Here is a 13,549-nt window from a genome sequence, read left to right on the forward strand (position 1 = left end):
AATATATACATACACATGCTTTTAGATAATAGGCTTCATCCAACAGTCTGTTAATTTGTCAATCACATTTTGTTTCCACCCACCACCGCATTCAGGATTGGGCAATGGGTCCCACTTAACTCACTGGCATCCTTCGCTTGGAGTTACTGCACAAAACCTGTGCATATCATTCACATCGGCCTAAAAACAGTCCCTTTTTCTTTGGTGACAAACCTTGTTAAAAATACTTTTTTTTAATACTGGCTATTTATTTTGAATATATTTTGCCTGCACTTCGGGTGTTCTGCTACATGGCGATTTACTTTCTGTTTCTTTTTAAAATTGCTGTTACATTTTTGTTTGACGTCCTAAAACTGGAGATTCCTGCAATGTGAGTGCTTGGTTAGCAGGTGATTTATTCTTGTCTCCTCCACTAATAATAAATAATCATGGTACAGCTAAAAAGTGAAAATATTTTTAAAAAAGAAAATCTGAAGTAAAATAGCCAAATCAGTGAATGTTTTTAATTTTTCTATTTTACCCAAAGGATGAGTGTCCGTGTTATTTGGATGCATGTTTTTTTCTTTATTTTTGTCGAATTTGCTTGCAATAAAAAAATAACCATCTCCCCAGCTTGCCAAGGCCAGACCTGTTGGCATTGCCAAATGCCAATGCTTGCTTATCATGACAAAGCGACAAATGTCAGTTCTCCATCTGCTGCTAAAAAAAATAATAATAATTCAGATACTAAGTGATCCCATCCACACTGGTTGCTAGATAAAGCAAGAAGTCTGGCAATCAATGATCAAGAAATGCAACATCTTCATCAACTGGTTATTTTGATAAGGCTCCTTACATACACTAGATTTATTAAAGTTCCATCCTCACCTCCTTTTTAAATTTAAAATAGAGGACGAAGAAACCTTGATGCCTGTAGGGAAAAATGTTTGCTGGGAAATTAATATACCCAACAACATTGTGTATGCTATAATGTTGAAGAATACTTCTCCCCCATGTGAGCAGTAGTCCATATAGCAAAACAAATTTGAGCATATGGGTACTTCCAGAGCTCCTGGACATCAGTGGGTTCAAATGCTTTAGGACACTTTTTACATTCCTAATAATGTTTGCTTCAATCATCTAAACGTGTTATTCCTTAATCACACTGATCTTTTAATAATGTGATCTACACGCATATGATGTGGTAGATAGTTTTCCCACTACTTCATGTATCAGTACATATTATCAAGCCCTGGTCAGAGGCGCAAAGATGAACAGTCTAAGAGAGGCAATAAATGCTTTTTTCGCAGCAATTCAAGACACTATTTAGAATATACGCTTCTGTTAAATAGTGGGGTAGGAAGAGAATTCACACTTCCGAGTACATATGTTGGCAACTTATCCATCACATCATGGGTCTTGGGAAGAAGGCTTCTCAAAGTTAGAGGAAAAAGCAGAAGAGTGTAAATGCCTACAGGGTCTTTATTCTTTTGAGTCACAATCCACCCACGCACACAACAGCAAAGAACTCTTCAGCATCATCAAGGAGTTCGCCCAACCCACCAGCGAGTCTACCGACATCCCTCCCTCACAAGACCTCTGCGACAAACTCAGCATCTTTTTCCACCACAAAATCAAGAGCATCTACGACAACTTCGACGAAGACAACCAACACACTGAACCCTCACCAACCACCCCCGACACCCGGAAACCAGCGATTGATGACTGGACAGCACTCACCACCGAAGACACACTGAAGACAATGAAGTCAATCCACTCAGGGGCCCCCACGGACCCCTGCCCCCACCACATCTTCAACAGAGCTGCCAACACCATCGCACCCATGCTCTGCCAAACCATCAACCGCTCCCTGGCGACCGCCTCATTCCCCGACGACTGGAAACACGCCGAGGTCAACCCCCTCCTAAAGAAACCCTCAGCGGACCCCACCGACCTCAAAAACTACAGACCCATCTCCCTGCTCCCGTTCCCAGCGAAAGTCATCGAGAAAGCCATCAACAGCCAACTCGCCACATTCATTGAAGAACATAACATCCTCGACTCCTCCCAATCCGGCTTCAGAAAAAACCACAGTACGGAAACCGCCCTCCTCGCCGCAACAGACGACATCCGCACCTTACTGGACAAAGGAGAAACAGTAGCCCTCATCCTCCTCGACCTATCAGCGGCGTTCGACACAGTCTCCCACCGCACCCTAATACGCAGACTCTACGATGCAGGAATCCAGGACAAGGCCCTCGACTGGATCTGCTCCTTCCTCTCCAGCAGGACGCAGCGGGTCAGACTCCCCCCTTTCCTCTCGGACCCCACACCTATCACCTGCGGAGTCCCCCAGGGCTCCTCCCTCAGCCCGACGCTCTTCAACGTCTACATGGCTCCACTTGCCCCCATCGTCAGAACCTACGGACTCAACATCGTGTCATATGCAGACGAAACCCAGCTCATCCTCTCCCTATCCAACGAGCCCAACACCGCCAGACGCAACTTTCGAGAAGGCATGGAAGCCGTCGCCAAATGGATGAAAAACAGCTGCCTACAACTAAACACCAACAAAACAGAAGTACTCATCATGGGCCCAAACCCCGACGCCTGGAGTGACACCTGGTGGCCCACCGCCCTCGGAAACCCGCCAACCCCCACAGACCACGCAGGCAACCTGGGAATCATCCTGGACTCCGAGCTCAAAATGGACCGCCAGATCAACTCTGTCTCATCTTCCTGCTTCCACACCCTCCGCCTCCTTCGTAAGACCTTCAAATGGATCCCCCTCGAACACCGAAAGACAGTCACTCACGCCCTGGTCACCAGCAGACTCGACTACGGCAACGCACTCTACGCCGGAATAAACAAAAACCTCATCCGCAAGCTACAGAACATCCAGAACGCCGCCGCAAGACTGGTCCTCAACCTGCCAAAACACTGCCACATCTCCCAGCACCTGCGCACACTCCACTGGCTCCCCGTCGAGGCGAGAATCACCTTTAAGATGCTCACCCACGCACACAAGGCCCTCCACGGCACTGGACCAGCATACCTGAACAGCCGACTCAAATTCCATGCACCCCAAAGGACCCTACGATCAGCCCAGCTTTCCTACGCTGTGGTCCCCCGCACCAGAAAGACCAGATCGGGAGGCCGCTCCTTCTCCTTTCTCGCGGCCAAAGCATGGAACGCCCTTCCGCTCCACCTCAGACAGGCAACATCGCTCCCCATCTTCGCAAGAAACCTCAAAACCTGGCTCTTCGACAGACCCCCTCCTTGATGGAATGGAACCTGCACCCCCCCAACCCCCCCCCACCCCTAGCGCCTTGAGACCCTTACGGGTGAGTAGTCGCGCTTTAACAAACTCCTGATTGATTGATTGAATCCTGAGCAACTGATTTAGGGCTGATTTATAATTCGGAGTACGTGATTTACTGCATCAGTACTCTGAATTAACATCTGTACGTCGGTCCAGCAGAAATCTCATACCATTGGCAGGAGCTGCTGTCTATATTTTCAACAAAAAAATCCCAAATCAGGATTTTGTTTTTGAAAAGACAAAAACTAAAGACCCCAGACCGTTCACCATTAGAGTTGTCTCTCATGGTGTGGGGTCATTTTGTAGTTTTCACTGCTACATTGCGTCCGGTTTTATCTGGTGGTGACGGACAGTGAAAACTATCTATTCAACCGTACACTCTAGATAGGGCAGGAAGATGAATGGTCAAATCACTGACGGTATTTACTTAGGCCATTGGAGGAGTGCGTCAGCGACGGAGACAGAGAAGTCGCAGGTGGGTGGACTTTCAGTTTAGCAAAAAGGGTACTTTGCTGCTGTGGCGACCTAGTACTCTCTCCGTCAAACTCTAAATCAGCCCCATAAGACCTCCTTTTTCATACTGGGTGTTGCCTGAATTGCACCTCCCTGTGGGTTTTGTTGCTTTTGAGATTTTTAAATCGCTATTTGATTGACTACACTTTGGGCCAGATGTAGGTGGCCAATTACCGGTCGGTAACGGCCAAATTCGGCCGTTACCGACCGGTAATTGGATTTTGAGATGTAGGAGCATGCTTTACAGAATCGGTATTTTACCGATTCTGTATTTACAGATTCGGTAAAATTACCGAATCGGTAAATACAGACTCGTTAAAAATACCGAGTCTGTAAAAGCATATGTAGGTAGAACATCTTTGAGTGCCACAGGCCTTTCAGATTCGGTATTTTACCACCCAATCCAATTGGGTGGTAAAATACCGAATCCAGGTGTGCATGCACATGTGTGCATGCACACCTGTGCCATGTGACACACAGACATGCCCTTAGGGCATGTCTGTGTGCCACATGGTGCAAATGCCTATTTTTGGGGTGCCAGAGGGTGTCAAAGTGACACCCCCTGCACCCTTGCAAAAATCGGTATTTACCGATTCTGTAATTACAGAATCGGTATTGCCCATTGATTCCTATGGGCTGCAAGGCCCATAGGAATCAATGGGCAATACCGATTCGGTATTTACAGAATCGGTAAATACCGAATCTTAACGATTTGGTATTTACCGACCCTGAAATACCTACATCTCCCCCCCCCCTCTATTTTACCACCTCTTAAATACCGATTCGGTATGAATCGGTATTTAAGAGGTGGTAAATTAAAATTACCTACATCTGGCCCTTTATCTTGTAAAGCAGCATAGTCACACACGCGGGATGCTCTGGTGACAGTTTGCAACCTCGCCAGATGATGTTCAGTCTTAGACAGAACGGCTAGGGCTATTTCTGATTGGTATGATTGCTACTGTATTTCCTTGATTTTTCTCTTCTATTTTTGATTTTTTTTCCCCCAACACTATCCATTTAGCTGGTTAGGTTATTGTTTTCAAAGTCCTCTAAGGAGATGATGGTGTGGTGTGCTCGGGTTTGCAATAGCCATGTTTACTTTGCAACATTGGTAGTAAACAGCACATTTCATGCTTTAATTAGTCTGCAGTAGCTGTTTCGCCCGGTTTGCATTCAATTTAAATTCAGATGACTGACATGGAAGGTTCTCACATTCTGTCACCCAACTAGCTTTCAAATTCTTTGATTATAATGTAAACTGATTTATGTGTGGGGACACTACGTGGCCAAAATGTATGATCCCAGATTATTTCTGTTAGAAATGGGGGTCTATAGTTGAAAGAGGTAAGAACCCTTTTCCAAATAGGGACCCTTGCTTCTAGGCAGGGTAAAGGGGATACACATTTTAGATAACCCCTGCTCACCCCCTGGTTAGATTGGCACGCGCAGACAGGCCTATCCCAAATGTGAAAAGTATTTGTACTCAAAATGCCACAGTGATAACACCACAAATGGACACCACACCAGTTGAGGAACAATAAAGTAGCTTTATCTAAACTCAACGAGACTAAAACAATGGATGAGTGATTTCTCAAAAAGTGCCTGTAGATGAGTCAAAATTTGCAAGGCAAAACAGCTGCAGAGATGAGAACGGTCAAGAAATAAAGAGATGCGTCAGTTCCCGAGACCATGGGGAGGAGATGTGACAGTTCTGCTCCATGCAGGAGAAGTGATGCGTCGAATACTGTCTGTAGGGGGAAGTAACGCGTTGACTCCAGGATGGTTCTGATCCACCGGTGATGCATTGGGAAAACTTGCCGCACTGGTACGATGCTAGGAAATCTGGGATGCGTCGGCGATCGATGCAGCCATGTTGAGCGGTACTGCATTGGTTTCTTCAGCCGCGATCCCTCGGTTCCTGCAGCAGCGAAAGCCGCTGCGTAGGCTGGGCAGCAGCGAGGCGATGCATGGAGATTCTTCCCGCACAGCGGTGCTGCATCAGAAAAACAGCCTCAAGAAGAGCAATGCATTGATTTCTTCAGTTCTTTAGGTTTCTTCCAGCTCCCATCAGCAGGAACAACCTCCAGAGACCCAGAACTGGAATAGGCACCTCCGGGCAGGTCAGAATTCTCAGCATCAGAGTTCAGGGGAGCTGGGGGTGAAGTCTTTGTGTCCCTGAGACGTCAGAACAGGAGGCCATCACACACAGGCCCTTGGAGATCATCTTCAAGCAGGTTCAAATCAAAGTTTCAGTCTTTGTCTTCAACATGGCAGAAACAATAAACTGTAGGTCAACCCCACACAGCACACAACAAAGGGGCAGTACTCCTCCTCACAGCTCTTCAGCTCTTCTCCTTGACAAAGTTTCCTCTTGAGTCCGGAAGTGATCTAACATTCTGGGGTTTTAAGTCTACTACTTACACCCCATTTTGTCTTTGCTCTCTTTGTGCAGGAGTCTCTGAGATCAGTCCAAACTAGGTCTGTCCTCACTGGTGCAGTATAACCACAGGGGGTGGACACGTCATTGTGCAAGGGAGACAGGCCCTATTCTGGTGAAAGGAAATCTCCTCCCGGTACTCAAAATGCAGTCAAGCCCATTGCAGCTCAGCTCTGTGTCCAGGGAGACCCAGGCACACCTCAACCCCCCAACCCCAAGTGGCTGTCTACAGTGAATGCACATCCCCAGCCCCAGTCACTCCGAAACCAGACAGTCAATACACAAACAGACAGAGGCATGCAAAATGGTTAAACAAGAAAATGCCTACCTTCTAAATGTAGCATTTTCAAACACACAATTTAAACACAATCTTTACTAAAAGATGTGTTATTAAATTCTGAGTTCTGAGAGCCTAAACTTTATTTCTCTATCTGTTCCCAAAGGGAAGTTATACATGTAAGATGTTACAATGTATTTCCTATTCTATCCTATGGGGCAGATAGCCTTTCAATAGTGAAAAACTAAATTGGCAGTATTTCACTATCAGGACATGTCTCACACACACTAGTACGTGTCCTACCTTTCGCATACCCTGCACCCTGCCCAGGGGGGTACCTTGGGCCTACCATAGGGATATCTTACATGTAAGAAAAGGGAAGGTTAGGGAGTGGCAAGTGGGTGAACTTGCCCGGTTGACATGGCGGTTAAACTGCACAGACACTGCGGTTGCAGGTCTGAGATACCTTTTCAGTGCTACTCCTGTGGGTAGCACAATCAGTGCTGCAGGCCCACTATTTGCATTTGATGTACAGGTCCTGGCACAGTCAGTGCACTTTACTAGGGACATACTAGTAAATCAAATATTCCAATCAGGGAAAACTAATTGTAACAACAATTTACACAGGGAGCACTTTCACTTTGACACTGATCAGCATCTTGAGCCTTCCCAGTTGCTCGGAACTCGCAGTGTCAGGACTGAATTGTTTGTGGCAGAAGGCCTTCGTGATAGAACTGGCACAAGGTCCACTGTGACGCCTTCTTTCATTTAAGCACATTTTTCATCCAGTTCCTCTAAAAAAACTTACAAGTGCAGATGGTATTATTCATAGAGGGCCAGAAAAAAAGTGTGCTCCCATCACACAGTAAATAGATGAGCCAGATAGTATTTCTGAGATGTGAATAAACAGTTTCCCATTAATAGGATTTTCTTAAGGCATTATGCTGGGGTCCAAATCACTATGTAGAGATTCTCTTTTTCGTGTTTTAAGGACCATCTTATGAATGGATTTGTACATACATGTAAACAATATGCATTACATGTTTTGAGTCAGCACAGGATTGGAGAACTATGAGTCAAGCAGTCTGTTCTCACCACTAGTCCTTTGATGCCAATTTCTACTTATTTGGGAGGACAATGTTATGGCATTTCAGTTGTTGTAGTTGGCTTCCTCAAAGTCCTGGAAATGGTAGTGAGGCAAAACTGTTCTAGTGGATTCTAATTCTGGACTGCATTGGATATTTTTCAGAAATTAAGAATACGGTTATCAATAACACAGTTTTGCTGCCTCTGGGTCATCTCTAAGAAGCAACAGGCTTGAATCGAAATCCACTTTAAAGGGAAAACATATGGCTCTGTCCCTGTTTGAGGGATCCTATCAATCTGTTTGTATCACAGCTGATCATCTTTCCTAACGCTGTATTAAGTGCGCCGCTATCTTGCAATTCAGGATTTTAGCCTGGACATTTACTAAATGTCAGGAGCTCAAAGTTTCAAAGTTTATTAGCTCCCCTTCTTATAGTCGCAGTCATCACTGAAATAACGTTGACGAATTTCCTTCTATGCAGAAGATCATAGCCGTACCATTCACATGGCTGAAAACGGGCACTCCTGTGTTCAGTGGTAGCCCCATCAATATTGGCCTCTAAGTCATATAGGAGTTCTCTGATTCCGAGCATGGTATGCTAATAAGAGTATTTTCCTCTAAACTACTTGAACACTTAATAAATGTCTTTCTATATTAATTTGGAAATTTTTCGCCTCACACCACCATTTTCTATTATTTTCTTGTTCATGCATCTCTAAATATACATTTCTATATAAAAAAAGAAATATTGATTTTCCAAATTCTCAAATATATAGAGCGTGATCTATTGACAAGTTATATTTTTGGTCCTCACCAAAATCAATACACGGATCATTCAAATCCATAAATCTATAAAAACATGTAAAATGCATCATAAATAAATTCACTTTCCCTGTCTTCTCATTCATCAAAGACTCATAACGTGGTTCTTTGCTAGGAAAAGCAATGGTTAAGATTTAAGGATTTGCAAGTTCTTGTCTAAGCTTAACCAACCTGACATACATACTATGTATGTAATAACATCGCCACCAACCCATTACTCAATTATTTAACAGGTGTCTGATGGGTGCATTAACTGTATTATGCTGACCTAAAACTGTATTATGGAGAAAGTAATAAATAGTTTATTCTACAGCAGCATCTCACCAGGGATGCAGTCTTCGTGTTCTTTGTAATTTCTGCCCATATTTTAACGTCATGCATTCATAATGAGATGGAAACTATGGGCCATGCAGAAGCCTACTTTTTCCAGGTATCACAGAATTAGCTGAAGCATGAAATTAACAGTACGTAGCATATCACCTCTTTGCAACCCGGCTTAGTATTCCAAAAAGAAGTTTTCCTATCATGGTTGGCACACTATTTGAACATAATTTACAAACACAATTTTCAAGCATAGAAAATGTAAAATCAAGAAATTAATTTTAGAGTCTTGTCTCTTATAATTTCTGTTCTAAAGGGAACGGGTCTTATAAACTTTCACACTTCTCCGCAAATCAGAATTATTTGCAAGTGCGCAAAACAAGAGGTGAATTACCAATGCCCTGGAAACATACACCAGCATTTTATCCGAAACGTTTGCGACCCTGCTCCATTTTACACATGAATACAACCGAGGGCACATTAAATCTTATTATTTGAGGAGAGCACATGTTGTAGAAATAGAATCGTCTTTTCAATATTATTTTAAGAGAGAAAAATCTGCTCCAGTACAGCACGTGGCTGGCTTCATCTGAGTGTCTTCATTAATATTGCATAATATTTTAACTCTTCAACCAATGTCAACTCTTTGATGTATCCATTTTGTATCCAAAACATTTACCGCACTTACATTCAAATCATTCAACATGCTATGGGAGTGGGAATACCATATTCGCTTGTGCCCTCAATGCCAACCGCATAATTCCCCTGGGCCATAACCGTGGAGCTGAGGTCATTTGCTTCTAATGTCCTGAGGTCTGTCTTACTACGACTGTGCAAACTAGGCCAAGTAAACCCCTTTTCATCACTTGACTCTCAGTGGTAGCGATGGCGAGCAGGCACGGGCTGCTTAATAAGGTAGTGTGGATGTGTTTGAGCTCAGAACTCAATAATCACAGCAGCACAATAACTGATTGTCAACCAGGGATTTACTTTAAAAAAGAAAATCACTTGATTACATACCGAAACTAACAAGCATTTGCAATGCAATAGGTCTCGCATCAGGAAAGTTTGAGCTATTGGTATTGTAAATGACAAATTCTTTACTTATGTGTTGGTTTTGAAATTAGTGAAATTATTAGCTTTGCCATTTACTATGCCAATAGTTTTAACTTTCGCAAAAGTGACACCTATAGCATTTGTAATGCAATGTGTGTTGTATTTAAGTGACTTAGATGTATTGATATTACAAATAACAATGGCTTTTAATTTTTTTAAATAATTAATACTTAAATAAAAGGTATTGTAATTTATAATGGCAATAGCTTAATAGCTTAAACTTTTGTAAATAACTTTTGTGAAGATTATGTTCAGTGTATTTTATTGTGACAAAATCCAACAACAGAAGTGAAATAACATCTTTTTGTGACATTTGTAATAAAGCTTGAAACACTGAGAGAACATATTCGAATCAGTTGTTGTTGAATGGTTGCACAGATTGATGCTGTGGTGGCTCTGAATGATGTTGTGGCGGCGACGAGTGATGCTGTGGCATTCAGTGATGATGTGGTAGCGCATAGTGATGTTGTGGTGCCCCTGAGTGATGCTGTGGTGGTGCCGAGTGATGCTATGGTGATGCGATAGATAGTGAGGGCGATAGATAGATAAAGGAGGGCGAAAGATAGATAGAGGGAGGGTGAAATATAGATAGAGGGAGGGCGATAGATAGAGGGAGGGCGAAAGATAGATAGAGGGAGGGCGAGAGATAGAGGGAGGGCGAGAGATAGATAGAGGGGGTGCGAGAGATAGAGGGAGGGCAAGAGATAGAGGGAGGGTGAGAGAGAGATAGAGGGAGGGCGAGAGATAGAGGGAGTGCGAGAGATAGTGGTAGGGCGAGGGATGGAGTGTGGGCGAGGGATGGAGTGTGGGGCGAGGGATGGAGTGTGGGGCGAGGGATGGAGTGTGGGGCGAGGGATGGAGTGTGGGGCGAGGGATGGAGTGTGGGGCGGGGGAGGGATGTTCAGAAAGTCACCAAGAAGTCCTTAAGCAACCAGACAGCAGCGGTCTGATAGGTTTCGAACTACAAAGTAGGTCCCTAAAAGTGAACAGTGAAAGGGTAGCAGCCAGCCAAAGAGATGGCAACGAGACTATGTTCCAGGGAGGAAAAAACATATGATGGGACAATAAGAAGTAAGCAAATGAGATTGCCAAATTCAATACATGGGCGGGTATATTAAGCTCCTGGAAGCTCTAGGTAAGTCCATAATAATCGCATTAAGAGCCTGCACTGTCTAGCATGCTCGGCCTAAAAACAGCACTGGCAAAAACATAATGATTCATAGAGAAGCTGAACCCCAAAACCGTATCCCAAAAACAGAAAAAGAGGAAGAACATGATCACCAGAACTGACGTTCAGCAGGGTAGCTCATGTGTAACTTACCCTGAGATTGGCACAATATAGAGGGGTGGTCAATCTGTAACATATCAACATTTGCATCCTGAATGAATAGGACTGGAAAATAAACATACAAAATATATTTGCTCATCTGTCTGTGCCCCGGGTCTGGTCTGCTTTTTTTCCGTTTTCCCATTGATTTTACCGCTTATGGCGGTGGTGGGTTTTCCTGACTGCCGTTTTATTTATTTTATTGAAATTGCATTTACATAGCACTCAATACCCCTGACTATGCGTTAAACCCTCTGCCCTCTTGTCCCACTGTATACCCCGGTTATCTATGCAAACTAAAGAGGGAATGTAATCTGCATGTGTACCAATAAGCCTTATTAATGTTCTTCAGCTGTACTCGAGATAGTACTGCTTACCAGCTCCGTTTTAGCAGTACAGTTGTGAAAAAATAACAAATAAACCTAAGGAAACCACCTGCCGGCTACTTACACTAACCGTCCATAAAAGCAGTCTTAAGTTCGGACAAATTGAGACCATTCGTCCGTAATTTCAGTACGTCCGGGTCGCATACCAACCAATTCCAGTGCTGAATATATGATTGGATTCGAACGCGACTAGGTTGAACTCGGAATATGTAAAGTAAGCTACGATAGGCGGGTTGAGGGGTAGCTCAGCTAATACTAGAGCGCTGCACAGAATTCTTACGTTTTCATTGGCTGGAGAGGCTGCATGCTCAGATTTCCGACATTCTCATTTGCTGGGGATTCAGCATGTGCTTTTGCGGTAAATAAACCACGTCGAAATACTTCTTAGGAACGTGTGATGATCATTAAACGTAGGAGGGCTGCGACTGCCCGTTGGGGCCTAGGTAGGTTCTATGGTTGCCAGTCCCACTCCCGGATTGGAGTAGGAGAAGTGGTGCTATCCTTCGGCGACATCGTGACAGTTTAGAGTAAGGCTCCGGATAGGGGCAGGGTGATGATCGGAGAACGGTCATGGGAAACATTTGTATTTATTTTATTTTATTCTTTGAATTTTTATATAGCGCGGACATTAGCCTACCAACCCGTGCAGCCGCCCCCACCACCGCGGGATGAGAGGAGCCCAAGAGACCCGGTGAGTGGGGGGCTGTGTTGTGCATGTGAGCCCGTGAGGGGGGGGGGGGGGGGGGAGTACGTGTGTGTATGCAGTGTGTGTGCCTGCGTGTGTGTGTGTGTGTGTGTGTGTGCGTGTGCGCGTGATTTCGAATGCCTGACTTGCTCTGAATGTAGGACAGCGGATGTGCACGGCGCCGGGCTGGGCGTGCGCGCCCACGAGGTCAAATCGCCAAGGAAAAGCTCGTGCACATCCCCTGTCCTACATTCCCGGCAAACCCACAACAATAGGTCTTTCGCTGGACGCAGCGCTTCGCGCTTCTAACACCAGCAAGACCTAAAAACGACACAAGTAACAACCAATCACAATTTTGTGATTTGGATACTAGGCAAACTGTACCTCAGTCCACTATCCTATTCACCTCCCCCTTTTCCTCTAGTCTAGGCGGTTTTCCCCGCCTGATAAGAATTTCTAACGTAATAAGAAAATCTTAGGTGCACACTAACTCCCTCTACTATGCTAAATGTGCTTAGTTTATCACAGGTCTATAATAGTCTCTGTATTCTCACAACAGTGCGTGTCCAGGAAATGTATGGCTTAGACCAGCAGCCAGCCGGCAGAAGCGTGCAGTCCCTCACCAGTTTCTGGGAGAGAGCACTCACGTTGGGTCAGAAGCAGCCTTCTCCTGCAGCAGTGAGGTTATGGTCCTCAGAGGCGGTGGAAGCTGACGTTTGAGGACCTCACTGTCAAAGATTCAGGTAACTTGAAGTCACAGTGGCCACACGGGCGGATCTAATTACCGCCACACTCCAACCTGTTTTGTGTGGTAGGCTCTCACTTGGAAACTGCTCTAGGTTGATAATTTGTGGTGTAGCAGCACAAAGTAGTAATACCTGTCTTCAGGTCACTACTGCACAGGATGAGCCTCGGTCGCTAGTTCTTTGTGTCACAGTGGCTTAGAAGGAGCCGTGGTGACGTTTCTTCGGATTACAGCAGCACAGGTCAAACCGTGATTGGTATTCTTGGTTTAGTGATGATGAGCAGCCATGATTCTGTGATTACCACCTGGAACCACAAACAGAAGTCTGATGCTTGCTGACTTCAGAGGCATGCAGATTGCTCTCCTCAGTCCACCTTCCTCTGACAGACCCCGTCAGCACCGCTTTCGTTTTCTCCTGGATAGTCGCACCTCCTGCAGGGCTGCCATGCTCCTTCCCTCTCTCAGAAGGCAGGTTGGCTTCTGGGCACCTGAGGTCAGGTGACCAGCTACTTCCAAGCCTAGACCTCAG

The 13,549-nt window shown here is 44.9% G+C and overlaps 1 protein-coding gene across 4 annotated transcripts in view; it reads right to left on the reverse strand.

Annotated features, from left to right (window-relative positions):
* Nucleotides 1-13,549, reverse strand: part of LOC144792165 (oxysterol-binding protein 2-like) — a 1,552,312-nt gene that overhangs the window by 1,009,731 nt on the left and 529,032 nt on the right. The window lies entirely within an intron of this gene.

The sequence above is a fragment of the Lissotriton helveticus genome, chromosome 11 (genome assembly GCF_964261635.1).
Source record: "Lissotriton helveticus chromosome 11, aLisHel1.1, whole genome shotgun sequence".
Taxonomy (NCBI): Eukaryota; Metazoa; Chordata; class Amphibia; order Caudata; family Salamandridae; genus Lissotriton; species Lissotriton helveticus.